Source organism: Cyrtonyx montezumae, unplaced genomic scaffold (assembly GCF_038088225.1).
Source record: "Cyrtonyx montezumae isolate F1298 unplaced genomic scaffold, pur_monq_1.0 scaffold_3, whole genome shotgun sequence".
Taxonomy (NCBI): domain Eukaryota; kingdom Metazoa; phylum Chordata; class Aves; order Galliformes; family Odontophoridae; genus Cyrtonyx; species Cyrtonyx montezumae.
This window is the reverse complement of record NW_027072034.1, coordinates 53,026,436-53,052,501: the sequence shown is the minus strand read 5'-3', so window position 1 is coordinate 53,052,501 and position 26,066 is coordinate 53,026,436. Positions and strand designations below refer to the sequence as shown.

The window sequence follows — 26,066 nt, the reverse complement described above, 5'->3', positions numbered from 1 at the left end:
AGGAAGGGCCGGCCGAGCATCGGTCCTAGCGCTCCGCTTTTCCCTTCGTGTGCCGGGATGTACCTGCGGGCAGCCCCCGGCTCTCTGCCCGTCCCGTGAATCCCGCGCCGTCCTATCCTCGCGCTGTGACCTACAGCGGCGTTCTGATTTATTTTTAATGCGTTCCGATTCCCGCTCCGTTGTCAGGAGCCGCATTGAGATTCATTCTCCATCCGCTGCTTCTCGGGCTCCTGTTCTGCTGGAAGGCCCCGCCGATAGAGTTTAATTCGATTCGATATGATTTAATGAACACCTTTATCTTTTGTTTTTAGCGAGGGGATTAAGCAGACGGCCTCATCCCGCTCTCGCTGCATCACACGCGTTCCCACCGAATCCTATCTGGCAGCACACACTCCCTGTAACATTTCATTAACAGCCCCCTTGATATATTGATTTTTAATATTTGTATTAAATGTTGTGTAAAATTGAACTCGGGCGTTAGGAGAGATTGTGCGAGTCACAAGACATGCCTCCTACTTAATTGTTATTTTTTTCGGTCCTGGAACAACAGTTGGAAAGAGGCCAGAAGGAGAAGCTGAAAAAAAGAAGAAACCTCCCCGGAGGGGATCGGGGGAGATGGGCACGGAGCGCGGGGCCTCGCAGCGCGGGCAGAGACGCGAGGCAGCCCCCCCAGCTTCGCCCTCAGCTCCGGCCGCACCAAACCCCCCCCACCCCGGGGCCGCCCCCGAGCTCCGTGCTCCCGGGGCCGCGGCCTCACGGCCCTGCGCTGCCTCCGCCGGCTCCCCCGGCTCGCTCGCCTCCCTCCCCGCCGCTCCATATGGTTTCTCCCCTCCTCCTCCTCCCCGGCTCCCCCCTCCATGTTGTCGCCCTGCCACTCCCCACTCCATGTTGTGGCTCCGGGGCAGCGCGGACGGGGCGGCCCGGAGGGATGTGGGGTGCGGGCCGGGCCAGTCACCAGGGGCAGTGGGTGGGAGGGCTGCGGCCCCCAGCTCCCAGCCCCAGACTTTCCCGGGTATACCGAGCTGAAATCAAGGAGCGCGTTCCCCAGCGCGTCCCCCCTGTGTGTTTTCATACCTCCCCCCCCCCCCCCCCCGCCACTCTGCCTCTCCCCCGCCCTCTCTCCTCCCCCCAGGAATAGGAGGCATTCAGGGATCAGCATAATTCACCTGCATCAAAAAACTCGCGGGCTATAAAGCAGCGGCTGATCCCCCGCTCAGACGAGCGTTTAGCCGTTCATGCATCATGAGTGTCAAATAAATGCCTGATTGAGGCCCTCAGCGGAGGAATTAGCTTCCCTTCTGCTGGAAGCGCGGAACACAGAAAGTGCTGAGGCATCCTCCCGGGGTGAGCGCGGCTCCGCTGCCGGCTCCGCTCCCCCGGCACTGCGGGGAGGGCGGGTGCAAGGTCCCGGGTCGGTGCGGATCGAGGCGTACACGGGTTAACGGGCCGCAGATGAATTTCAGGCCCCGGTGTGCACAGTTTTAAATTAAAAACAAAACACAACAAAACGCGGCGGAGACCTGCAGTCTCCCCCTCTCTCCGAACTGAAATGCGGCCAAAGTAGCTGAAAGTTAACTTCGGGGCTGGGGGGGACGAGGGCGGGGGAGGGGGGGAGGAGGAAATCGCTCCGGGTTGAGATCTCTGCGTCGAGTTTCATCCCCCTCCTGACATTGCTGGCCGCTCGCCAAAGTCCTGAGAATGGAAAAGCGAAGGGAAGGGCGGGCGGGGGAGGGCGGGGGGCTCGGGGAGCGGCTCCCGGCGGAGCGGCACAAGGCGCGGCGGCGGCCGAGAGGGATGCGGCGGCGCGGCCGTGCGAGCGGGGAGCGGGCACCTTCCGCGATCCGCTCGTCCGCTGGAGCGCGTGAAAAGCCGCTGATCGCTGCCATTGTTACTCACAGGCGATGTGGGAAGCGGAGCCCGCGCTCCGGCGGGAGATAAATCGCCTCTGACGGCGCCTCTTCACACGCCGGGAGCTCCTCCGATCGCAGAGGGCGGACGGACTCAGGTCGGTGCCGCTCCCACGCTCGGGAGTCCTTTTAAATCTCCGCTCCCCTTCGCCTCTCTCGGGACTGCTGCCCACCCCCACCCCCACCCCCACCCCCAGCCCCGCGCTCCCTCCCGCCCCCCACCGCCCCGGAGCCGCCCGCGTCCCCGCTGCCACCGCGCAGCTCGGCGCGGAGCGAGAAAAGTCTCTTCTCGAAGCACTCGGGGCGGGCTGCGCCTTTGCCAGGAGGGGTCTTAGCGACGGGGCTTTTGTCCGGGGCCTTCTCGTGTGGCTCTCCGACGCGGAGCCTTCGCCGAAAGTGACGGGATGCCCCCGCTGCCCCGCGGGTAGCGCCGCTCGAGCCCGCGCCGCTTGGTTCCGAGGGAGTCGGGCCGAGCCCTGCCCTCGGGGCCGCCCCGTCGCGCCGTGACCGTGACGGCGACGGCGGCCCGACGGGTCGGTGCGGCTGCCTTCCACCGGACCGAGCGTCCCCTCCGCCAACAGCCCCGGAAAGGGGCCCGTGGAGGGCACTCCAGCGGCCAAAGCGCTGCTTTCCATCTGACGGCACCTGGCAGCCGAGGGGCGAAGCGGCCGCACGCGTGTCCGCGGAGCCCCGCGGCACCGCTCCCCGCCCCCGGACACCGGCGCCGGCTGGCATCGCGGCATCCCCGCGCCCCGGCCGAGGCGGTGTGGCCGTGCGGGGCGAAGCTGCCGACGGCCTGACGCGTGGATTGCCGGCCGGGATTGGCTCTCCCAGGTGGGGCCGGTGCGGGCAGCCGGGGCCGGGCAGACAAAGGCCGCGGGCGGAGCGGTGCGGGTTCCCCCTCTTCCCCCGGGGCTCGCAGGGCAGCGCGGGTCGGGCTGTGTCTCTGCAGTCGCATCGCGTGCACTTGGAAGCGATTGTTTTCCCTTTCCACTTGTTTGTCTCCTGCTAGCCTCGTAAACTGCCTCATGATTTATTACCTAGGCTAAGTGCTTAATTTGTGAATATGAAACAGATTAAAAGGAGATCGGCGTATTTTAGCAGGCAGGCCGGAGCGGAGCCCGGCAGCTGTTTCGAGTTTGTCGGCATCTCCAACCCCGTGTTAAGCCTGAGAGTGATCGCGGGGGGATCCCCGGGCTCCCTCAAGAGAGGCCCCCGGTGCCCGTTCCCCTCCCGGAGCGGTGTGCGTGTCCCTGCGTGGGAGCGGGCACCCGCAGCCCTCGCAGTCGGGTTCCGGGGGGGTGGGGGGGGCTCAGCCGGTGGAGGGCCCCGCGAGGCGCGCAGAGGGTTAACGACGCCTCTGCCCTCTCCTTCAAAGGACTCGGCTTGAGATAGAGTAAATACGACCGGGGACGGGGGGGGGGGGGGGGGGTAGGCGGGGGCGGGGAGGGGGTGCTGCTCAGGCCACATGATACAAAAGTAAGACAAGCACACTCCGGAGAACAAAGGCTTCCTACCCCCTTCCTCCCCCTCCCCTCAAAATCTGTCTTAATTCTGCGAGTAAACTTGTGCAGCTCTAAAACAAAGAGCAACGACGCAACTCGGAGCCAAGGGACAATCGGAACAAATACCTTTGACGCAGCCCAAGCACGCACTCCTCCCAACCCCCTCCCCCTTTCCCCCCCCCCGCCCCCCTCCTTACCCCGGCACACCGCGGGCTGTCCCCACGCGGGCCCCGGGCTCCAGGCCGCGCCGTCGGGGCCGTGGCGGGCTGGAAGCGGCGGGCGGGGCCGCCCCGGTGCTTCCGGGAGGGCTCTGCGGGCCGGGAGGCGGCCCCGGGTCGCGCGAGTGTCACCTCGCCCCCCCGCCCCCCGCGCGCAGAGCGGGCTGGCGGCTGTCACGCTTGTCAGCTGCCCCGGAGAGACGTGGGGGGGAGGGGGGGTGATGGGGGGAGAACAGCAGGCCGGCAGCGGAGTTCCGCTCCTGTGCTCCGAAGGCAGAGAGAGGGGGAGAATCCGTGAGCATCTCTGAGCATCGCTTCGGAACAGGCAGTGAGAGCACTGCGTCACCCCACGGAGCAGAGCGGAGCACACAGGGCTGGTGTGGAGAGCAGGGACTCTTGTACCCTCAGCGCTCCTCAAGCGGTGGTTTGGAGCTGGCGGAGGAGCGCAGATGGGGCCAGAGCCCCAGATCCTGCGGTGCGGCATCCAGGTGTGCTGCTGGTGCGTGGCGGAGCCCCGAGAGGGAAAGTGGTACGTGTGACACTCACAGAGATCTCTGTTTGTACGTGTGTGTGAAGATGTCAGAGTGAATGGATGTCAGAGCAGATGTCTGGGGAGCGCTGATTGGCGGTTGAAGCTGGGAAGCGGTCCAGTAGGTTCATGTGGGTGAGGGCTTGGGGACACCCCCTGTGGCAAAGAGTCATCTGAAGGAGTGAGAGCGAGGCAGCAGCCGACACACGTACAACTGTCTCGTTTTGGTTTAGCAGTGGTCCTGCTTTTGTATTTGGGATAATGTTTGTGGCAAACCAGCACAGGGGCCGTTTACCAGGGCCCTGCTGGGCCGTGCACAGTGCAGTGCCCCATGCACACTAACTTCAGGTAGGAGCGAGGCCTTGGGGGTGTATGAAGAACAGCTGCCAACAATTGGCCCTGTGGTGTCTGCACTCCCTGTGGGTCCTGCACAGAGCTCTTCTTTTTCTGGGTACCATTAGCATCTCTGCAGAGAGAAAAACGTGGGCTTGTGTCACAGTGATGAGAATACAGTGCTTTTCCCCTACAGCAGGCTGCGTAACGAGAAGCAGAAAAAAAGGACAGCGGCAGGAGGAAAGGCAAAAAAAACCCACATTTTCAGGTTTGTGGCTTGGCCTTTGCAGCCATCCCTACCTCAGGGAGGGCCGTGAGCCCTGCTTGTACCACTGCAGTGCACTGCACGAGCAGTCACCTGGTCCCTCGAGCGCCCTTGTAAGGCACTCCAGGTCCCCACAGAAAATGGTTTGCATGCCCTTAAAACTATGTGAATTGGATTTGCTTCCAGCAGCGCATAATGCCTGTTTCAGCCTGATCCTGTCTGGCTTTCACTGAATTAATGCCTAGATGGATCTAAGTCGGAATGCCTCGGACCAGAGCGGTGCAGAGAGTCCTCCCGCTGCTGTCCCTCGATGCCCTGAAGGCGTTGTAAAATCTCCTTGGCAGTGCTCTCAGGGGCGATCACTAAGCCGCGGGAACAGCACCGAGAGTGCTACTACAGCAGCAGCGCTGTCACATAAACAACAAAACAGAGGGGAGAAATCTTGGAGTGGTGCATTCCAGCCATGCTCCATCTCTGCGGGTCCACCAGTACCGCGTTACCCAGCAGTGTTGTCACGGTGCTGGGAGCCCTAGTAAGGGAAGGTGTGCTGTGACACACTGCTTCCAGCAGTATGGGGAGGGGAATGCTGAAGCCAACGAGGTCCCCATGTTAAGTTTGGGCTCCTCGAGGCCTTGCTCCCGTTGCCCGCATCCCACTGTCAGAGGAGAACAGCGCGTGTTTGTGCACGTGTGTTCATGTGAATGTAGTTTTGTGTCTACATAATGTGGATTATCTCTCTTTCAGTGGCAAATCCATTCGGGGGTTTAGATAAAATGAGAAATCCTGCAGCCCTTCCCTTGCAGGGTAGGGGCATATCTCCACTGAGTGGTACTAATGGACCCCCACGAACCCCCCTCCCCCACAACCCTCAGGGAGAGCAGTGCAGTATAGGTGGAGGACACCCGACGGGCTGTGCTCTTCTCTAGCCCTATAGCACTGCAGGCCTTTGCCAGGAGGAAGGCAGCCTGGTGCCCACACCAGGAGATCTCCGTGGATTTCAATGCAAAATGACTCTTGCAGTTTTCATTTCCCAAGCGAGGGCCGGGCAGGCTCTGAAAAACATGGAAGTTGTTGATGTATTGGTTCAGTTAATGTTTAAAATAAGTCGGAATGCTATTTGTTTCACATTTGATGGGAAAGCACTGGGTATTTTTGTAAGGAAAGACAGAGGTGAGCGCGTATGGGAAGCATATTTCCCACAGCCTTGAGAAGAGGGCTCAAATGCGTTCATGTAGTGCAAGGCCTTTGCACAGCAGTGGGTGAGACCCGTAGTGAAGGAAAAGACATAAACATTGATGTTGGCCCAATGGCACCAACAGCACTTGTGGAGTGGGGCAGGTGTGTGGGGTAAGGTACTCGTTGCTTCTTAAAAGGCAATAATAGCTCATGGGAGAGCCCTTCCATGTGGCCTTGGTGCCTGTGACCCCCTCTGATGTATGATATTTAAACAAGGAAATGTCAATATTGGTTTTCCACATTCAGCCCCGTTCTGCTCTCTGTGGAAGCTAATGACAAAGCCCCCAGAGAGGTGGAGAGCAGACTTCAGTGCTGCAGCATCCCAGGAGGCAGAGAAAGATGTAAGGGGCAGCAGGGCTGCACAGTCATGAGCACATTGGGGTGAGAAGCAGCAGCCTGTCCTGGAGCACACTGGGGTGGATGTCAGAGTGATTCATGCTTCCTGAAAGTATTAACTACATTTATTCAGGGGAAGTTCAGGTTGGATAATAGGAACCATTTCTTCTCCAAAAGAGCAGTGAGGCAGTGGCACAGGCTGCCCAGGGAGTTGGTGCAGTCACCATCCCTGGAGGTGTTCAGGAGCCGTGTGGATGTGGCACTGAGGGATGTGGTCAGTGGGCATGGTGTGATGAGCTGCTGGTTGGACTGGGTGGTCTTAGTGGTCTTTTCCAACCTTAATGGGTGTATGAGCAGATCCAAAACAGGGCCATCAGGTCTGTCTCCTGACACACGTCCTCTGAGGTAGGAAAGTGTAAGTCAGAGGAAGAGAGGGCAAGCGCGTGTGACTCATAGCAAAAGGAGGGCATGTAGGAAGAGCAAGCACAGGGAGGGCTGTGCTGGTCGGACATGCAGGCTGTGCCGTGTGTCATGGGAAAAATAATTTTATAGCAGATAATTTCAGCTTAAAGGGGCAGGCACGGTATGACAGCATGGCACAGAGCGTGAGTCAGGGGATGTGCACAAAGGCAGTGTAACTGAGCACCACACTGCCCTCACCTTGACGGTGCTTTATGCCAACACGGCCTCTCTAGAGGCTTTCTAGCCCTGGCCAGAGAAGCTCAGCCTACTCTACAGCTTGGCCAGGCAGTGCTTGGTGCTGTGAGTTTGATGAACAACACCAGTCTGCGTGGAGACAGGCGACTTTTTAAATGGGTTTTTAATAAAGTCACTATCGCTAAGGCCATCTATAAGGGTAATCTGCATAGGATTTTAAACAGGTAAACGTAATGATGCCATTAGCACTTATGACTTGAGTGAGACCTGTACCGGAATGCAGCATCCAATCCTGTGGCAGTGTTCCCATGTCAGAAGAATGTTGGCAAATTAATATGGGATCAGAAAAGAGCTACAGAAGTGATTCAAGGTCTGGGGATCGCATCTTATTGCCTAAGACGAAAGAAATCTCATCTATTAATTTATCCAAGAGGAGGCTATGGCTCGGTTTGATCATAGTCTTTAAGTGCCCTAAGTGTCTCTATGGGGAGATTTCTGATAGCAGAGATCTCTTTAATGTGGCAGACAAAGGCATAATGAGATCCTATGTCGGAAAATGAAGCACTGTGAATTCTGAGCAGAAGTAGGTGAAAACCAGAGAGGGGACATAGCCACCAATACGATGGAGGCAAGCTGAGGGTTTGCTGTTACTTACAGGTCTTCCGAGCGAGTCTGGATGCCAAGCTAAAAGCTCGGCCAGGATTTATGAGTCTGAGACAGGAATGGCTGCCTGAAACTCGCTGGCCCGTGATATGTGGCAGGTCAGAGCACCGATCGTAACAGCACTTCTTTGGTTTAAAAATCCATGAACTGGGTATTTCAGGTCTCCCGAGCCGTGGTATTACTGGAGGTCTCAAAGGAACGCACTGTAGGCTGTCATCATTTAGTTGTATGCAAGCTGTGGTAGTGCCTATTTTTTTTCATTTAAATAACTCCCCCCCCCCCCCCCCCCCCAGTGTTTGTTAGGCACCGGAGTTAAGCAGCTGTTAACAAACATGACAGCATTTTTAAACACTTTAACAATTTCTCCCTCTCCCATTTGCTCGGCTTTGTTTTGCAGCGGCACAATCTCATTAACGCTGTGCGTACTGGTGGCTGTCGGAGCAGAATCTGACATTCCAGCGAGATACATGGGATGGGATGAGGAGTCCCCATGCCCTCCCTTCGGGTATGTCACCGGCGTTCCTCACGCACTGTACGACCTCAGAGCAGGGGACGGGTACAGCCCTATGCAGGTGGGCAGCCGTTGTCCGTCTGCGGGAGCGTTTGTCCCGCTGAGCCCGTGGCCTGGCTGAACGAGCAGTGGGGAATAGGAGCGGGTCTTCAGGAGGCACCCGGTGTTCCTGAAAGTCGTCTCCCCGAGGTCTCATAAAATGGCCTCCAGCAAACGGGCAGCGTGTTTTTCTCACCCTGGAGGGGGAGGGTAGATGGTGTTAGTTGTCAAGACAGCACACAAACTTTCTGCATGTCTTTTCGAAGGGAAGCGATAAGCACGCCGACGGCCGCCCCCCCTCCCCCCACCCCCAGCCTAAGGTGCTGACAACAAACCCCGGCTGCAGCAGCTCGCAAATCACGGCCACGGGCTCAGGGGCGCGCCGGACCTGCGATGCATTCCGTGCCTCGTTCACCATTCATGTCTCCTTCACCAGCGAGGGCCGCGAAAGGTGGAGTTTGAAGCCCCTGGGGGACCCTCAGCCCTCTCTCCTTCGCTCCCTCCCTCCTTCGCTTCGAGCCCCCGCAGCGCTGTGGCCGCGCCCGCCCCCGGGAGCGGCGCTCGGGAACGCCGTGCTCCAGAGGCGAGAGGGCAACAAAAGGGGACGGGAGGAGCTCCGCGCTCCGCTTTCCGTGTCCGGGAGGCGTTTCGTGCTCCGCAGCGAGAAGGGATCGCCCTGAGCAAGTTCAGCTCAAAGGGAGAACGTCCCGGGCGTCCGCGGGATCGCCGCGTTTCGCAGCACGGCAGGAGGAGCGGAGCCAGGCTCCGCGGGCCGCCTCGTGCCCCCCCCTCCCCGGGGCCTCGGTTAGACGAGCACCGCCCCCGGGCCCCGGCAGCTCCCCGCAGAGCGAGCCCGCCCGCCCTGCCGCCGCCCGGCCCTTATCTCCGGCGGTGCCTCTCTGCATCAGCCGCTCCCGGCCCCTCCCCCGGCCCCGCCGCCCCCGGGGTCACCCGGGATCCGTCCGGGGTTGGTGGGGGGGGACGGGGGTGCGGCCGTGCGGGTGAGGTGGGGGGTGTGGGGGGGCTAAAAGCAGCTGCACGCAGAACAAAGGTGCTCGGGGGCGGTTGTGGCGGCGGAGCGGAGCGCTGCGAATGGGAGATTTCCGCTGGCGGGGCTGCACTCGCTCGGTTCCCGTCCTCTGCCCTTGAACTGCAGAGCGAACGTGTGAGGAGCGATCGGGGGTCGGTGGTGGGCAGCCCGGCTCGGGAGGTTGTTTAAGTGCAGAAAAGTGGGAGAGTTCCGCATCCCCGATCCGGTATTTACTTCGGGAACCCGGAGAAACGTGCGCGGCGTTTATGACGGAGACTGCCGGAGCTCGCTGGCGTCCGCGGTGCGGAATATCAAAGGCAGCCCTCCTGGCGCGGCTCCCGGGCTGCTCTCTGCTGGCACCCGCCGCGCTCCGGCCGAGGGGTGCCGCTCCCCGCCGTCCCCGGGCCCGTCCGCTCCGCAGCGGGGCGGGGGGAGCCCCGGTTCTGACGCGCTGGTGGCCCCGCCACTGTCCCCGCGCTGCGGAACGGCTCCCAGGGCTGCGGGGCTGCGCCCGTCGGGACGGGCACGGGACGCGGCTCCGTGCGGCCCCGCCGGGCTATTTTCTGCTTGGGAGTTGTGCTGAAATAACATCGGTGCGCGGCGTAATGATTTATTTATGTGGCTAATAACGCTCGCGTTCTCGCCGCTATTTGTCTGGGCGAAAGACCAGCTGCGGGGCATCGCGCAGTGCTAGGACGGAGAGCTTCGCAGCCAGAGATCGATGCTCCCGAAACGAACATGCGGGCAGCTTAACGGGCTCGGTCGGCAGAAGGGACGAGCCGGAGCGGCCCCCCGTGCCCCCGGGGCTTTGCGGGCAGTGCCAGGCCTTCGCGCATCCCAAGCGAGCGGCGCCCCGGCGCTAAGTGCCATTAGCATCACAGGCACTAAAATAGGAGAGCGCCGCGCTGAATTTAATTTGCAGTCTTAAAAAAAGAAAGAAAAAAGAAAGAAAGGAAGGAAGGAAGGAGGAAGAAAGGGGGGAAAAAAACCGCTCGGAGCAGCCTGCCGATGGAGGCGGGAGGGGGCTTCGGGCGGCGGAGCCCTCCCGCCTCGGAGCACATCGCCGGGCAGGCACACGGTCACGGGTGCCCCGCCGCCGCCTGCCCCACACCCCCGGGTGCCGTCGGGCACTCCCGCGGTGTGGGTCGGCGTGGGGGGGCGGCTCCCGGCGGCTGCTTCCCGCCCCCCCGGCACGCACACGGTTCTGCCTTCCTGCTTCGGGGAGCGGGAGGAAACGGGGCGGGGGGGGAAGGAGAGGAGAGCGACTGGGTACGTGCCCCCTCACTCTCCCCCCTCCTCTCCCCCCCCTCCTTCTCCCATTAACAGAAGTTCACAGCGGAGCGAGGCATATCGCGGGGCTTCCGGGAAAAAGGAGCGGCGAACATCGCGGTGCCAGGACGCGGCGTGCGATGAGGGCATTGCCGCCTGCACGGGGGGAGCACCGCCGGACCCGGAGCTCGTAGCGTCCGGCGAGGAGAGGGGCTTAGGTTGGGGTGGGGGACATGAGAGAAAAAGAGGGCTTTAAATCCGGGAGGGAAACGCTGTCTGGAGGAAGTGTAAGGCGAGAGGGAGGCGGGGGAGGGGAGAGCGCCATCTTTTCATGTCACAGCCACCGACACAGCGCCGGGGCTCGGCCGCAGCTTCCCGAGCAGCGGCACCGTGCCACCGCGGGCACACGGCCGGGGGAGTGTGGGGGGGGGCGCGCACCGCCCGCTCTGCTGCGGCGGAGCGGGATCCGACCGCCCGCAGCCCCATGAAGGGCGCTTTATTCCGCAGCGCTCAAACCCCTCATTGTGTCGGGCAGCATCACCTGCCTCCTCCTCCTCCGCCGGGGCCAGGCCGTTGCGTTTAATGCCATGCACAGCGCGCCCCGGCCCGGCCCCTCCTCGCCGGGAAAGCTCCGCGGTGAGCTCCGATCGGAACGGAACGCGGAGGAGGGGGCGGCTCGGGTCGGCTCTGCACAGCTCGGCTCGGCTTGTCCCGGCTCGACACATCGCACTGCCGTCCCCCCTCGCAGCGGCTCTCCCTGCGGCTCCGGGAAAGCCATCCCCGGGCGGCAGCAGCGGCACACGCGGCCCCGCGCAGGGACCTGCCGTGTGCCCGGGGGGGGCCGCGAGGCGGGCGGGGGCCGAGCCGTGCCCGGCGCGGGGATTTGCTGGGTCGTTGGCTGCGCCTGGGGAAAGGAGGGGGGGGAGGGCGGCTGCGACGGGCGGTGAGGGATTGGAGCGGGGCGGGGGGGGGGGCTGGGCTCGGGGGAGGGGCGGGGGGGCGGCTGTGCGGCTGCCGGGGACGGCGGCTGTTATTATTGCGATGATTATTCGCGTTATTGTTATTATTTTTAGGGGGCTGTGCCGGGCGGGGGGCTGCAGCCCCCCGAGGTGAGGGCGGTGAGAGAAGCGGCTCCGCTGTTTCTAATAAAGGAAACGACTTTTATTGAGCGATAAACGCGAGGGAACCGGAGTGGTGGGGGTGGGTGCGCTCGGCGGGGGCGATCGGTTCGGCGGAGACCGGGGCGGGGGGGGGGGGGGGCCGGGGCTGCTCGCGGTGGGGGGTCTGGGGGGCTCGAGGTGGTGGCGGCGTCCCCTCCGGGTATGGAAAGGGGGGCCGGAGGGGGAGGTGTCGGCTGCGCCTCTGCTCTCGGGATCTGCCAGGGGCGGCGGGAGACACGTCTCCTGTTTCTAATAAAGGAACCGGCTTTTATTGAAGGATAAATGCGGGGAACCGAAGTCGTGTGGGCTGCAGCCGCCGAGCCTCGTTAGCTGCCGATGTGACTGTGAAGATAAAACGCTGCCGAGAACGCGAGCGCCGGCGGCGGGGGATGGAAGGAGGGAGAGAGGGAAGGAGGGAGAGAGGGAGGGAGAGAGGGACGGAGCCGCGCGATCCACGCGGCACGGCATGGCCCGGCCCTGTGTCCCCGCAGCGAGAGGTGCCCAGGGAGCCCCGGCTCGTGCTAACGGCTCGGTCTGAGCCCTGGCCAAGTTTCTGCGACTTAGGGGAACTCTAGGGATGAGTAATCGCGCCCAGGCGAGGGGCCGCGAGGGTGCTTTTTCTCCTCTCTCGCTCGCTCTTCTCCTTTTTCCCCGTGTCATCATCTGCGGACCCAGTCACTCCGAGAACGCGGCTCTGAGAAGGGCGGCGGGAGGGGGGGGGGAGTGTGCGTGGGGGGGGGGGGGGAGCGGCAGCTGCGGAGGGGCCGGGGCCGCCCCGCTGGGCACGTCGGGGCGGTGCGGCTCACGGAGCCCCGCCGAGCGGTGCCCCGCGTGGGGCCGCGCGGAGCTCCCCGACGGCAGCGGGCACCCGGCGCCGCCGCGCCTCGCCCTCGGGGCGGTGTCGGGAAGCGCTTTGTACCCGGGATCTCGACTTATCTTCACGGCGGGCGGGGGAAACTCCGGGCCCCGCGGGCAGGCCCCGGGCTGGCGGAGCAGCGGGTGGCCTCGGCCGCGGCCGGCGTGGGAGCTGCCCGGCAGGCGGGGAACAGCGGAGCCCGCATCCCTCCCGGGAGCTCTGCTCCCGGCCCGGGGGCGGCCGTGCCACCGTCAACGTGTCGGGAGGAAAGCCACGCTCTGTGCGGGGCGCGAAGGCTCTGAATGGCTTTTCAGACCTGAAAATACTTTTCTTTTTCCCTTTTTTTTTTCTTTTTTCTTTCTTTTTTTCCGAGGCTGTTTTCAAAATGAACATTTTCCGCGATAAGAGGTGACCGATCGGAATCGCCGGGGGGAGGTTGTAAGCAGACGTTGTGCCCCGGCTCACTGTTATCTTATCTTTCACACTTGCAGGGCGAAAAAGTGGCTTATCTTTATACCCACCCCCCTCTCGCCTTAATTGCTAAAAACACTGTGAAGTGTTAAGTACGGGACTGAAGAATCTCCGCGTGTGTGTGCCGCACGGGTAGGGTGGGGGGAAAAAAACGAGCGATCCGAGCGGAGAAACGAGGGGCTCTTCCCAGGAGAACGCACACGTGCGCGCCCCTCCCCACCCCCGCCCGGTGCCGCCGTTCCCCCCCACCCCCATCCGCTCGTAGGGCCGCTGCTGGAGGCCCGGAGCCCGCTGTCACCTCTGGGGCGGAGTGAATAACCCCAGTGTTTGCGAACCCAGCCGCGGCATTGGTATTCAGGGCCGAGCCGCGTAGCGTCTCCTGCTTTTCTCTCCCCACCCCCTCTGAAACAAAACACAACACGAAAACAAAACCAGAAGGAGGACGGAGGTGATTCATCGACTGTATCCAATTATTAACATACAAGCTGCAGGCTGCACGAACACACCTTCGAGCCGTGGCGGTTTCCTCGGCCGCGAAACTCGGAGCGCGGCGGCTGCTCGGCCTGGGCCGCCCCCCGTCCGTGCGTCCGCCCCGTCGGTGTGTCCGTCCCGACGGCGAGTCCAGGGCGTTTCTCGCTCTTTGTATGAGGGAGAGAGCGGTGCTCGCTCCGGGAACCGATCGCGTCTCGGGCTCTGCTGTCGGCGGAGCAGCCCCGAAGTGCTAACTGGGATCGCAGCACTCGGGCTGCGCGGAGCCCCCTCGGCTGCGGGGGGGTCGCGCTGTGCCGGCACCGCGTCAGCGCCAGGAGCGCTGCGGACCCGTCACGCCGGCCGGGGCCCGGCGTGTTTTGTTATTCAGATTTCCGCACTTCCATTAAAAGCAGCCTCACAATAAGCAATGATAAAGGTCTGATTTAAGACACACTCAAGCCGGGCAATTCAGAGCTCAGGACGCTGATCTGTTATTTATAGGCTTTTCCCAGCACTCATCACCGGGCGCTCTGAGCACCGCGCTCGCATTCATTCATTTCACCTCCGCGGCGCCGGCTCCCCTCCCCCCTCCCTCCCCGGGCCCACGATGGCCCCGCAGGGCTTCATCCCCAACTTTTGGGGCGGGGAGGGCTTCCGCGAGGAGGGTAAATGAGAGCCGGGGTAAGGCCGTCCCATTGGGAAGCCCCCGCGAGAAACCCGCAGTGCCGTTAACGCTGGATTTGTCTTTACGAGGAGGTTAAGCGCCCACCATTAGCGGGGCAGCAGCTTGGACGAGCGCATCCCCGCAGCACCGCGAAGCACCGAGCGGCCCTGCGCGGCCCCCCCGGCTCGCTCCCGGCTCTGCTCCGCTGCCCCCAGGGACTTTGGGGTGTGTGTGTATGTGTATGGGAGGGGGGGCTCACCGCGGGGCCGAGCTGTGCCCGCGGGGTCCGCCGCTGCGGATCGGGGAACAAAACGGCACAGAGGCGAACAAGCGACGGTCTGTTCCACGCCGCCGCGGAGGAAATGGCGTTCGCAAAGAAAGTAAGTTTGGCCGAGAGGGTGTGGGAGGGGGGGGAACAGGAATGCCGCGAGTTCTCCCCGGGTTCACTTGACATCAGTAGGGTTTATCTATCTATCTATCTATTTATTTATTTATTTAAAGTAAATAAGAAATAAGAAAGAAAAGCGTCAGCATCAGTCCCACGCCACTGCGCTGCGGGCGGCCCCGCGCGGAGCGGACTTTGCGCCGTGAACGCGGCCCGACGGCACCGCGGGCTCCGGACGGAGCTGCGCGGACAGAGCCGAGAGCCGCGGCGGTTCCGCTCTCCTCTCGAAAGGAGCGATGTTAATGAGGCTTTCCCCAGGAAAGGGGGGAGGCGTGGGGGGTGGAAAAAGGCAGCAGAGGCCTTTCCTCCAGCTGTGCGTCTGTAACTCACGTGCGTTCGCTCTAATAACTTTTAATGTCTAGCCCTAAAACGTCTTTATAAAAAATAGCTTTACAGCGGCCCAGGCCAGGTGTCCCTCCGCTTGTTAGCGGAGATGAAAACAAGGCGCGCCGGCCCGGCGGTGCGCGGCCCCTTGTCGCCCTCCCGGGCCCTGCCCGATGCACGAAGCACCGCTGCGTGGGGGGGAGGGGGGGTGATTAAAGGGATGGGAGGGGGCAATGTGCGGAACGCGGCGGAACCCCGCGGTCCTGAACGGAGGTGGGGGGTCATCTCCGCGCGTTGTGTGCCTGCTCCGTGCCCCCTCGCCGTGCAGCTGGCGACTTTCCCGACGTGGGTGCCCGCATTCGGCTCCCAGCGACGCACGGAGTGCGGGCGGTGTGCGGGGCCGCCTCGGGAGCCCCAGCGCTGCGGTCTCTGCGATCCCGGAGCCGGGAGGAGCGGCGGGGATGGGCGTCGCGAACGTGAAATTTACGAGGCGGGCTCGGCGAGCCAAAAGTTGCCGTGCCAAAGTAAATAGACGCAGCCGATAAGTACCAACCCGGAGATTAAAGGGCTCTTGAACCCGGGCACAAAGCTTAACAGCGGCCGGAGAAACGCCTCCGGGGGACCCGCGCTCCGGCTGTGCCCACCCACCCCCCGCACCCGCCCGCGGTTGCCACCCCGTTCGCACGCTGTAAAAAGCGCGTTAAGGGCTTCCAAAGCCGGATCAGGCGGCAGCGCGCTTTAATAAGCCCCCCCGCCCCCCCGCCCCGCGCAATGCAGACGTTGACAACCGCGGCTTTTTTTTTCCATCCCGGTTTTAGAGAAGGGGGTTGGGGGGGGGGGAAGGACGGGGGGGCCGTGCCGAGGGATGCCCCTGCGGTACGGAGGACCCGGGGGCGGCATCGCGGAGCCTCGCAGCTCCGTGTGGCAGCGCCGTGCCGTGCCGTACCGTACCGCCGGGCTTTTGACAGCTCGGGGTGAGGAGCGGAGCGAGCGGCGCTGGCTGGGAATTGCGGTTCCTCGCTGGCCTTCTGGGTAGCGAGCTCGGGGCGGAGGGGGGGATCGGGGGCGGCTCCCCTCCGGGCGCGGGGTGCCCCCGGGAGCCGCGGGTCGCGGCCGCGCGGAGGGCTCGGGCCGCCGGCGCGGCACTGCACGGCGCTGCGGGAGGAGGCGGCTCGATGGGCCGGGGCTCGCCCCGCCTGGGCAGGGAGCGCGGCCAGGGGAGGGGGAAACTTGCAGAGGGAGAGAGCGGTGGCGGCGCTGCTGCTGTGCTGTGCTGCGCTGCTTTGCGCTGCGCTGTGCTGTGCTGCTGGCGGCGGCTCCCTCGGTGCAGCCTGCCCGGGGGGAGGGGAAGGGAGGGGAGGCGGCGGCTGGAGGAGGAGGAGGAGGAGGAGGAGGAGGAGGGAGAGAGGGAGGGAGAGAGGGAGGGGGATGCGAGGGGAGCGCAGCGTGCAGCAGACGGAGCCCGGTCTCCCAGCGGCAAGGTGAGGAAGAGCGGCTTTCCCGGCGGACTGAAGGGGGGGGGGGGGGGGGGGGGGAGGAAGAAAAAGAGAGAGAGAGGAGGAGAAGAGGAGGAGGAGAATTAAATCCCCAGCCACACACACACAAAGCCGCGGCGGCCGGGGCACGGGAGACGGCGGTGCGGGCGCGATGTGGGGAGCGCGGCGCTCGCCAGCACAGGAACTTCGCCCGGAGCAAGCCAGCAACATGGCGCTGCCAAAGCCGAGCCGGCAGCCGGAATGAGCATCGCGGGCTGCCGCTCCCGCTGCCGCCGCTGAGCCGAGTCGCGCCGAGCGGCGGAGCCCTCCCCGCGGGCACCTGCCCCGCCGGCGCCGGCCGCGCTCCGCACTCCCCCGCAAGCTCCGCGTGGGGTACGGCGCGGCACGGACGGCGGGAAGGGGTCGGGAAACTTTTCTTCTGCCCCCCCCCACCCCCCGCACCGGGGAGAACGGCGAAGCGGGTCGACGGCGTCGGGACTCACGGCGCGGACGGCGCACGCCGCAGCCCCGGCGCGGCAGGAAGGTCAGTGCCGCGCTCCCCGCCCGCCGCCCGCGGGAGCTCCGGGCTGCCCTGGGCCCGCCGCCGCGGGAGGGAAGTTACGGCGCGGGGCCGCGGGGTCCCCGGTGCGCCGCGTCGGAGGGGAAGTTGAGGGTCGGTCGCCGTCCGAAATGCCCGCGCGAGACGGGCGGGCCGCCTTCGGGGCTGGAGGTGCTCCCGCTCGGGAGGCGCTGGGGAGCCCCCGTCGCGCTCGGACCGGGCCCTGCGCTTCTCTCCCCGCCCGGGGCGACCGCGGGCAGGTGAGGGGCGGGGAGAGCCCGCGGCGCTGCGTGCCCCGACGGGGACGACGGCGACGACGACGGGGCGCGCTCCCCCCTCTCCGCCCGCGCACGTGGGGAGGGAGGCGCGGGGGTTTTCCCGTGCGCGGAGCCGTCGCGGCGCGAGGTCCGGCGGGACGCGAAAGTTCGTGCGGTCCCGGTGGTGCCGTGCGGAGTTGGAGGGCGGCCCGGAGGGGGGGGGGGGCGGGTCTCCGCTCGGAGGAGAAGGGGCCGTGCGGCTGCTCTGTGGGGCCGGGCCGAGCTCTGCGCAGCAGATGAGCATTTGATGTTCGCGGAGCGAGTCCGGGGGCGAGGGCTGCGGAGTGTTCGCGTTCCTCTTTCTTTCTTGGTGTGTGTGTGTGCGTGCGGTTGTTGGGTTTTTTTTTTTTTTTTTTTTTGGTGTTTTGTTTTCCTCCCTCTCGTTTCCGCGATGTCTGTCGGATCTCGGGTTGGTGATGGGGGGGTCGCTGAACTCCCGCCCCCACCCCTCCTCCCACCCCGCCCCGAGAGCAGAAAGCCCCGAACGCAGCGAGCGGTGCACGAGTGACAAAGTGCGGGACCGGCCCTAATGGCACCGCCTCGCAGCATTAATTCCCACTAATGAATCTTTTCCAGAAACTCCGCTCATTGCTTTCATCTGCTCTCTGGAGCCTGCAGCTTTTGTATTCGTGTTTGTATTAAAAGAGGGAGAAGGGGGGCGGGGGGGCGGTCCACCCTCACCACGCCGCCCCGTAGCCCGCATTTCCCAAAGGTTTCCATTAACTTTTTTTTTTTTTTTCATTTCCCCTCCCGCAGAGTGGGGGGGGTAAGCTAGGGGCGCGGGCCGGCGGGCTGCTCTCACCCCCCCACCCCCCCGGCGGTGGCCCCGCGGCGCCCGGGGTGGCCCCCCCCCCGTCCCACTCCGTCCCTCCACCCCTCCCTCCGCCCGCGCTGTGCCCGCGCCGTGCCCGGTGCCGCCGCCTCCGGCCCCGCGGAGCTGTCTGCAGCGCGGTGCCTCCGCTCGCAACGCTGCGATCCATTTCCTTTCGCTTCTCCCCTCCCGGAGCTGCTGCGTGCTTTTTCTTTCCTTTTTTTTTTTTTTTTAAATACATACATATATGTATACATTTTTTTCCCGAGGGGCATGCAGCGCGCCGCTCCCCCTAATTGCTTTTAGGAGGATTAGGAGCAAATTCCTCCCCCCCCCCTCCTTTCCTCCCCCCCCCCCCCCCGCTTCCCCCCTCCCGCTGCCTTCGCACGCCGGGGCCGCGGTTGATCCCCGGCGCAGCGCTTTGAATCGCTGTCACAAATAGGTGACTCAGAGTTAATTAGGAAGTATGCGCCGGATCAATGGGCTGCACAGCTCATTAGCTATTCCCCGGCCTTTTGCAGCGGAGGACCTCCACTCCGTGTTCCGTCCCTCCCGTCGGGGAGGGGGGTGGGTTGGGGTGGGCAGTGGGGGGGGTGTGGAGGTTCCCAGGTGGGAGCACCCCCACTCAGGCGTGGAGTGCTCCGAGGTCGGAGGGATGCGCTGGGAATGTTCCCAAAAACAAACAGGCACAGGGCGGGGGTGGGTGGGGTGGGGTGTGTGGGGGGGAACAAAGTGTGTGTGTGTTTATTGGAGCGGACGCGGGGAGAGCAGACAAAATCTCATTTGTCAGGCATGAAGGTGGGCTGCGTGCAGGCTGTAAATACGCGGGAGGATGGGGTGGGACGGGATGGGATGGCAATCACTTCGGCCACGGCAAGGTGTGGGGAGCAGGCAGGGGCCGCCCCGGTATTGTTTGGCCGCTGTGATAGATAGGTCTAGACAGCGCTCCGGCTCCCCGCGAGCTGCGGAACCGGAGCCTGAAAGGGAGAGTGGGGGAGTCGCTGAGGAAAAGGTCACCGCGATAGCTTTTTCTTTTTTTCCATTGGTGGTGGCGGTGACTGTTAACCCTTAGAGCTGAGGGGGGACTGCAGCCACTGGTTCTGTCCTGGAGTAGAGCTGGCAGCGATGCTCACCCCTGTCCGTCTGTCCGGCCGCTCTCTGAGAGCGGTTTCCTGCATCAGGAAAAGAGTTCAGTGGGTGAGCGCCGCAGCGCTGCCTTCCCAGCAGGTTCCTGTGCAAGCTCCAGGGAGCACGTTGGGTTGGTGGGGTGACCCTCACATCTGAGGCTGCCGTGGGAGCTCCGTGGTGGAGGACCCCAGTGAGTTTCCCGCAAGTCCCATCAACCTGGAGCCACGCGTGCGTGTGCAGCGTGGGTCGGTCCCGTGTCCGAGCGCTGTCCAGGTGCGGTGACCCCACTGTGGCTTTGGGGCTGTTTGCACTCCGTGTGTGCGTTTCCCTTTGTAGCGAGATGTTCGCGGTGGATGAGCTGCGGTGGTGCCGTGCAAGCCTGGGCGGTACAGATTAAAAGCAGCAGAGGCTTTGGAGCGCTAGATAAAAGCTGGCTGTGTGGGATTCGCCTGCAGCGCAGACCATTCCCACTGCTCTTTGTCTGAGCCCCGGTTCCGGGCGCTACAGCCCTATTGGAAGCACTCCCGAGCGTCCGCGGGGCCCGGCAGCAGCGGCTCAGCGCCATTCGCACGTCACATCTAAATACACGGCTAATGAGATAGGAGCCGCGCCGGAAATGGCAGATTTGTTGCATATCTAATAGGGACCGGCACAAACACACCCAGTGGGGCTTCCCTCTCTTCCTCCCCTCCTCCCCCCCCCAAAAAAAATAAAGGCCAAGAACACCGAGCTGCTGATCCGAGAACACCCAGAAATCACTTCTCCCATTTGAGTGCATTCTGAGCCACATTGGCAAATGTCTCCATTCTAATATTTAAAGCAATATTTAGAATGTGTGAACTGTATGACCAAATATGGACTGGGTCTCGGAACAATACTGGCGCCTTGGCTGTGCTCCGGCATGGGTGGACAGCCGCACTGCGTCGCACGCTGCATTGGTCCATACCATGGCTGCCCCGGGCTCTGTCCCTGCCCCCCTCTCACCCACCGCACAGCACCTCACTGTGCCTTATGCTGGAAGTGTGCTTTCAGGTCTCCATTGTGGGGAGAACGGATTGAGGCTACTGCAACCCAAACTAAGAGTGCTGCATGTGCCAAAGCAGTCCTCGTGGTGCGGGGCTGCCCCTGAAGGGCTCCCACCACACAGTGGCTCCAGCTCAGGGCATGTGTGGTTGCAGCAGTGGCAGGGACGCAGCTCTGGGTGCTCAGCACGGGGCAGGATGTGGCTCTGGTTTCTGCAGGTGTGGACAGAGGTGTAGGGCTCTGTGCCTGGGGCTCAGAGCACTATCTTTCCTGCTGCAGTAGATAGCGTTGTTGTAGTGTGGGCTTGGGAAGAGCAAAGCCGAGTTGAGTGCTTCCTCCTTTGAGCGGTGTCGCTTTGGAAATAACGGATGGCCGGAGCTGGCCTGCTGCTGGCACTGGGTTTTGCAAGAGCTGTGTGGTGCCGTGCCTTGCCGTGCGTGCAGCAGGCAGCACGAGGCCGTGGCTGCAGGCAGGGGGAGTTCCCGTGGCTGCCAGCTGCCTGCCTTTTGGGCTCGTCTCCGCGGCCTTTCGCTCCAGCGATTGCTGCTCAGGGCGACCTTCCCTCCCTCCTCCCTCTGTCCCTTGGCCCGAGGACAGGGCCGTCTCCCCTGGCAGCGCTGCTTTGGGTGGGTGAGCAGCTGAGGTGGGGATGGGAGGAGGAGGCCAAGAGCTCACAGTGAGTGCAGATTGAGGAAAGTTCTGCTTTCCAGTGGGGAATTCATTTTCCCTTGTTTGCTGGACAGCAGTTGTTGGCGGAGAGGAGGATTTTTCCCTCTACACTTCCACCGCTGGAAAAGCGAGTGCGTGGGCACACCTGCCCTCAAGCCTTGCAAAATGGTGCTGGGATGAAGTGGGGCTCTGTGCCCCCAAACCCACCCGATGAGCCTGTGGTTCGGTGCCGCGTGCTCAGAGGTCCGCTCAGGTCCGCTCGGTGAGGATCCTGCCGGCTCGAAATATAATTGGTGATCTGAAAGACAGTTTCCAGTATAATCTCATTATGCACCGCAGACTCCCGGTGTTATTTTGTAGAAGGCGGACAATGATCAATTTACATTGACCTGGGGCTGGGCGAGCTTTTAGATGGTAATTGCCATATTGATTTGCATGCAAAAAGAAGACCTGCTAAAATTAAAGACCGGAAGCTAAATTAAACGAAATTTATTGTCTAGGTGCAAACCGAAAGACTTGTTCAAGTCTGGGGTAGAGTTGGAAATGAAGAGAGGAGCGATTCCGGTCGCGATCGCGCTGGAAAACGGCCGTACGGGGCCGGAGCGGGGCTGCAAAGCCCCATTGTGAGCACGGCACACAACCAGCGCTGCGCCGCGTAAGCCCCGACTGGCGGAACAATCGCCGAATAAAATATCTCCTCTGTCCAATGGAAATCTGGGGCTGAATGTTGGGATTGTGGCGCTAAGGAAAACAAAGCTTTATTTGGATAAGACAATTAAAGTGGAAAGCACAGAATCCACCAGCCGCGCTGGGAATCGGGAGGATAAAGAGCCGAGTGTGCTCAATAGGCCGCTGGGGAGGGGGGGCCGGGGGCCCAGCATTGTGCTGCGCCCGCCCGCCGGGAGGGGCGAGTGGCGGCCGCGGGCTGCGCTCTGTGCTCAGCTCTGCCCCAGAGCTCCGTGTGCTGCTGCTGTGCTGCTCCGGGTGCTGCGGGCAGGCATGGGGTGCAGTGCGCTTCGGTGCCTTGGGAGCTGCTGCTTTGCTGTGTGGTGTTGCTCTGCCCTGCGCTGTAGGTTGCTGTTTTGTTCCGTGTGGTGCTGGCTGAGCGGAGTTGCCCCAGCTCTTCCCCGAGCGTTCGTTCAGTGCTGGGGAATGCCTCACCTTGGGGCCCGGTGCGCCTTCTGGGATTTGCATATTGCAAAACAGTCGGGCCTGCATCATGGAGTGGAAAAGTCAGATCTCCTCCTCCGTGTAGGAGCGCTGAGGCCGGTGGTTGGCGCGGGTCTGCCGGTCTGTGGGAGGGCTGGGGGTGCTGCGGCTCCAGGTGGCATTTGTGCATTGAGGCAGGGACGGATGGATGAGCAAAATTCCCAGAAAACTCACTAATGACACAGGGATGTGCAGGGCTCCCCGTCTTTATAAGTGCAGATCCTCTCCGTGAACCAAACTTTCTCCACATGGAAGCCCCTGGCTGTGGAGAGATGCCACAGGGATCCCTGAGCTCCAGGCAGGTCCCCTTTGCTCCCACGCCCCCGTATGCTGTGCTTTGTCAAAGCCTCTGCCACTCAGCCCTAGCAGCAGGAGTCTGAGCCGTGCTGGGAGAAGCTCTGCTCAGGGCTGGGGTCCTCCTAGTTCCCCATTCCTGTGCAGTCCCCCCCCGCCCCCCATGTCAGCAGTCAGGCGCAAAGGGAATGAGCAGAACCCTGCGCGGAATGAAGCAGCCTGGTGAGAAGTTATGCCACGCTGTGCCAGGAGGGCTCATCCTCCTTCCCCAGGCACACCTCCATGCTGTGCTGTGCCATGCTCTGCAGTGCCAGGGCAGCCCTGTGCCCAAGGGCACAGCGGCGCTCCCACAGAGAGGATCTGCTCCGCCTGAAGTTGCAGCAGCAGGGGAAGCCGGAACACTTCTGGCGAGCAGGAAGCGACCTCTGGGGCTGAACGTTTGAATGGAAGTGCAACCTGGCATTGTGCAAAAGCCCAACCCAGGGCGCTGCTGCCAGCTCTGGAGGACACGGGGCTTGGGAGGCACATGGGAGGCTGCTCCGTGCCGTGCCGTGCCGCAGAGCCATGCGCCGGAGCTGGGGAGCTGGGGAGGCAGCGCTGTGGCCTGCCCTGAGCAGGCGGCTGAAGGTTGTCTTATTTTAGCTCTAGCAATCTCTCTCTAGATCCGCTACCACGAAGTCTCGCTTGCAATAAACCGTATTGGCTCTCCTCTTTATACAAATTGCTGGTATGAAAGAAAAGGCAGCCTATATGCGCGGAGGCAGGCAGGAGCTGGCGAGATCAGGTTTCCGACCGAGCTCCCGGAGGAGAAGTCAGCGTTTGATTGAAGCTACACTTGGTTCTGGGTTCCCAGGGGACAGCGGCCCTGAAACACGAGAGCCCTCCCTCTTTCTTTCCCCCTTCTCCCTCTCTCGCTCTCCTCTTCCTCTAAAAGCCTTTGTGCTGAGAGAACCTCGGTAGCACGAATCGCTGCTCTCTCACGAGCGTGGCGCAGCCTTTGCTGACATTGTTTTGTGAGCGGTGGTTTCCACCAGGCCAGCAGATTGCTCGCTGCGGAGAGGCAGCAGCTATAGCCAATGGCACTGAGCCGGGGCTGTGTGTGGGCAGCGTTGGGCGGTGGATCCAGCAAAGGATGTTGGTGGGAGATGTGCCCCATTGGTGGGAGACCCGTCACGCTGGTGTGGGATGGCGAGGGGATGAAGTGTGCTTGAGTTGAAGCTGGCTTTTTTTCCCTGTGCTGTTGCCATTTCCAAACCTGCACGTGAACACCAAGAAAGTGTGTGCCAGGAGTTGGTGCAATGGGCGCATTTCGGAGAAATTGGCCCTGTTGCAGTTTCCTCGTAGAGATGTGCAGTTTGGGCAATGCTTAGTGTCAGAGCGGGCAAGGAAGCACTTCCTGGAACTGATTTATTTTCCCCTCGCTGCTGCTCGGCGAGTTCCACCTCACCAACTTTTGCTGCTGATGTAGAGTGATGCGTGAGCGCGGGTTGGGAGGTACGGAGGGGGGTGGTTAGACCCCGGCCCCATCCGCACCGCCTCCGCTGCACTGGGTGCGGGGTGCCACGCGCTTTGAGTCGGCGCTGCTTTTCCTTCTGCTGTCGTCTCCCTTCCACAGGGAAGGGAGCTTGGGTGCCTTCGGGGAGCGGGGGCTGCTGCCAGAGGCGGGGGGGGGGAGGCAAAGTTCCGCCCGACCCCCGCTCGGTTCTCGGGGCGGGGGGCGGAGAGGTCCCTTGTTCGGAGCGACCCAGCTGCGGGAGTCGGTGGGAGAGCGGCGAGGGCGGACACAATGTTGCTGTTGTTGGTTTGATGTCGAGCTGCGGATTGTTAGTCTGGGTTTAACTATGTGGCGAATGGGGGGGAGAAGGGGGGGGGGAACGCGAAGGCTGTTTACGGCCAGCGCAAATAATGTGACAGCTGTTGGAGCGCGAACGGCCCGCGCCTCTCCGGCACCCGCACACAAAGCGCTGCCGCGGTCGCAGCGGCTCCGGGGGGAGAGAGGCAGATCCCGCCCCCCCACCCCCCCCCCGGAGCCGGGAAATCCCCGGCTGCCCCCGGAGCCGACCTCGCCAAAGCCTTAGAGCCGCGGGGCCGTGCGGGAGCGGAGCGGGCGGTGCAGTGCGTGTTTGCCTTCGGAGCACGTGCTGCGGGAGGAGGAGCTGCGTCGGCCTCTTGGGATCTCTCTGCAGCCAAGATAACCCGGGCGGGCCGCACCCCCGCAGCCAGCGGTGCTGGGGGAAATGCTGCTGCAGCCTCGGTTGCGTGAGCAGCGGGGTGCTCATTGGAGCCTCCACTCTGCCCGCTGCTCCGTGCATGTTTACATACACACGTATATTTGAGGCACTGGGAACAAAATGCTGCCTGTTCCTGAAGTTTGCTTCTGCACCCGGAGTGCTCTCCCGGCCCTCGCGGAAGAGCCTCAGGGAACCCAAGGGAGCTCACAGAACTGGGTCCCGGCCTAGATTTGTGCGTGACACCGTTTTGCTCCCTACCAAAGCACTCTGTTCCATATTGCGGGTGACCTCCACATACTACGGCCTTTTTTTTTTTTTTTTTTTTATTTCTTTTTGACAAGGCAGCTTTGGGGTGGGAAGCGAGGAGGGAGGGGAATGCAATGCGCACTCCCCCGCTCTTTTATCTGTTTTTCTCCAATCCCTTTTATGCTGCACTGTTTTTCCTTTTGGCCTTGGCCGTCCCCATGACTCTCCGTGGGTGATGCCGTGCTGTTAGTGGTGAAAGTATTCAGGTTTTCGTGCAGCATTTTCGCCCCTGTTGCTCTGTCAGGGTGTTGGTGTGACATGTGCAGGGACACCGCTTGCGAAAGGCTCACTTTGCCTCGGAGCAAAGGCAGGGAGATAAACAGGGCCACACAGCCCCAACACCGCCATCTCTGCCTCCTTCCGCCGCCTTTAAAGTCGTGGAGCGGTGCGTGCAGGATTACGCTGCCGCCTCTGAGCGGGGAATGTCGCCGGCGTAAAGAAAAAAAAAGGAAAAAAAAAAGGAAAAATGAAAGAGAAAAAGCTAATGCAAATTAGAGAAAAATAATTTTCTTTCAGCGATATGCAATGTATTAGTCACTTGTTATCATGCTTAGAGGCAGACCTCATTTGCGCGTCTGCCAACTCGTTCACATCTGCTCAGAGCCGTTCAGGGCATTTTAACCTTGGCGGTGTCGTGTCGTAGTCCCACGGATCAAGAACGAGTAATTAAAGCTCTGAGCGGCGGCACAAACCCATTGCCGCCCATCTGCAGCGCGCTCCGCTCGCGGCTTTGTCTCGGCACGGAGCTCCGCAGTGGGAGTGGGGCCGGCACCGTGCAGGGGCTCTGCACCGCGGGGCATCGGCACGCAGGGCAACTTTTGCTCTTTATTGTTTTTTTTTTTTTTTTTTTTTGGTCCTCCTGTGCTTGAAGAATGGCACAGAAGGTGATGTGGGGTTGGGATACGCGGCTGCAAGGATGTTCGTGAAGGTGCTTGTAATGCTGCTCCCACGGCCACTGCTTCCAGAAGAGCTCGGGAAGCGTTTCCCAGCAGGGAGAAACGTTAGCGCCGTGAGCCCGACCTGAACTTCGAGGCTAGGCTAATTCTCATGCCTTGTTTAGGAGAAAGCGAGCTGTTTGTTTGTGTGTTGTTGGGAGGAGAGCGAGCAAGAGAGACAGAGAAAAGGATAAGCCCCAACTTCCCAAGCACTTTTCAT

General features: G+C 62.3%; 1 protein-coding gene and 1 long non-coding RNA gene across 8 annotated transcripts in view; one reads left to right on the top strand and one right to left on the bottom strand.

The window, feature by feature from the left end:
* Window positions 1–1,735: 1,735 nt before the first annotated feature.
* Window positions 1,736–26,066, top strand: part of BCOR (BCL6 corepressor) — a 57,876-nt gene continuing 33,545 nt past the window's right edge. For 3 of the 7 annotated variants that reach the window (XM_065741584.1, XM_065741582.1, XM_065741577.1), the window contains exon 1: window positions 16,323–16,908. The gene's annotated coding sequence lies outside the window, so the exon portion shown is untranslated. Of the gene's footprint in view, window positions 2,006–16,296; window positions 16,909–26,066 lie in introns of those variants that run through there. The other 4 variants (XM_065741583.1, XM_065741581.1, XM_065741580.1 and 1 more) reach the window with 3 other exon arrangements.
* LOC136053276 (uncharacterized) lies at window positions 7,933–8,613 on the bottom strand. Its single transcript, XR_010622620.1, has 2 exons — window positions 8,535–8,613; window positions 7,933–8,396 (listed from the first exon to the last, which is right to left on the bottom strand). It is a non-coding gene; the product is annotated as an uncharacterized LOC136053276 (long non-coding RNA).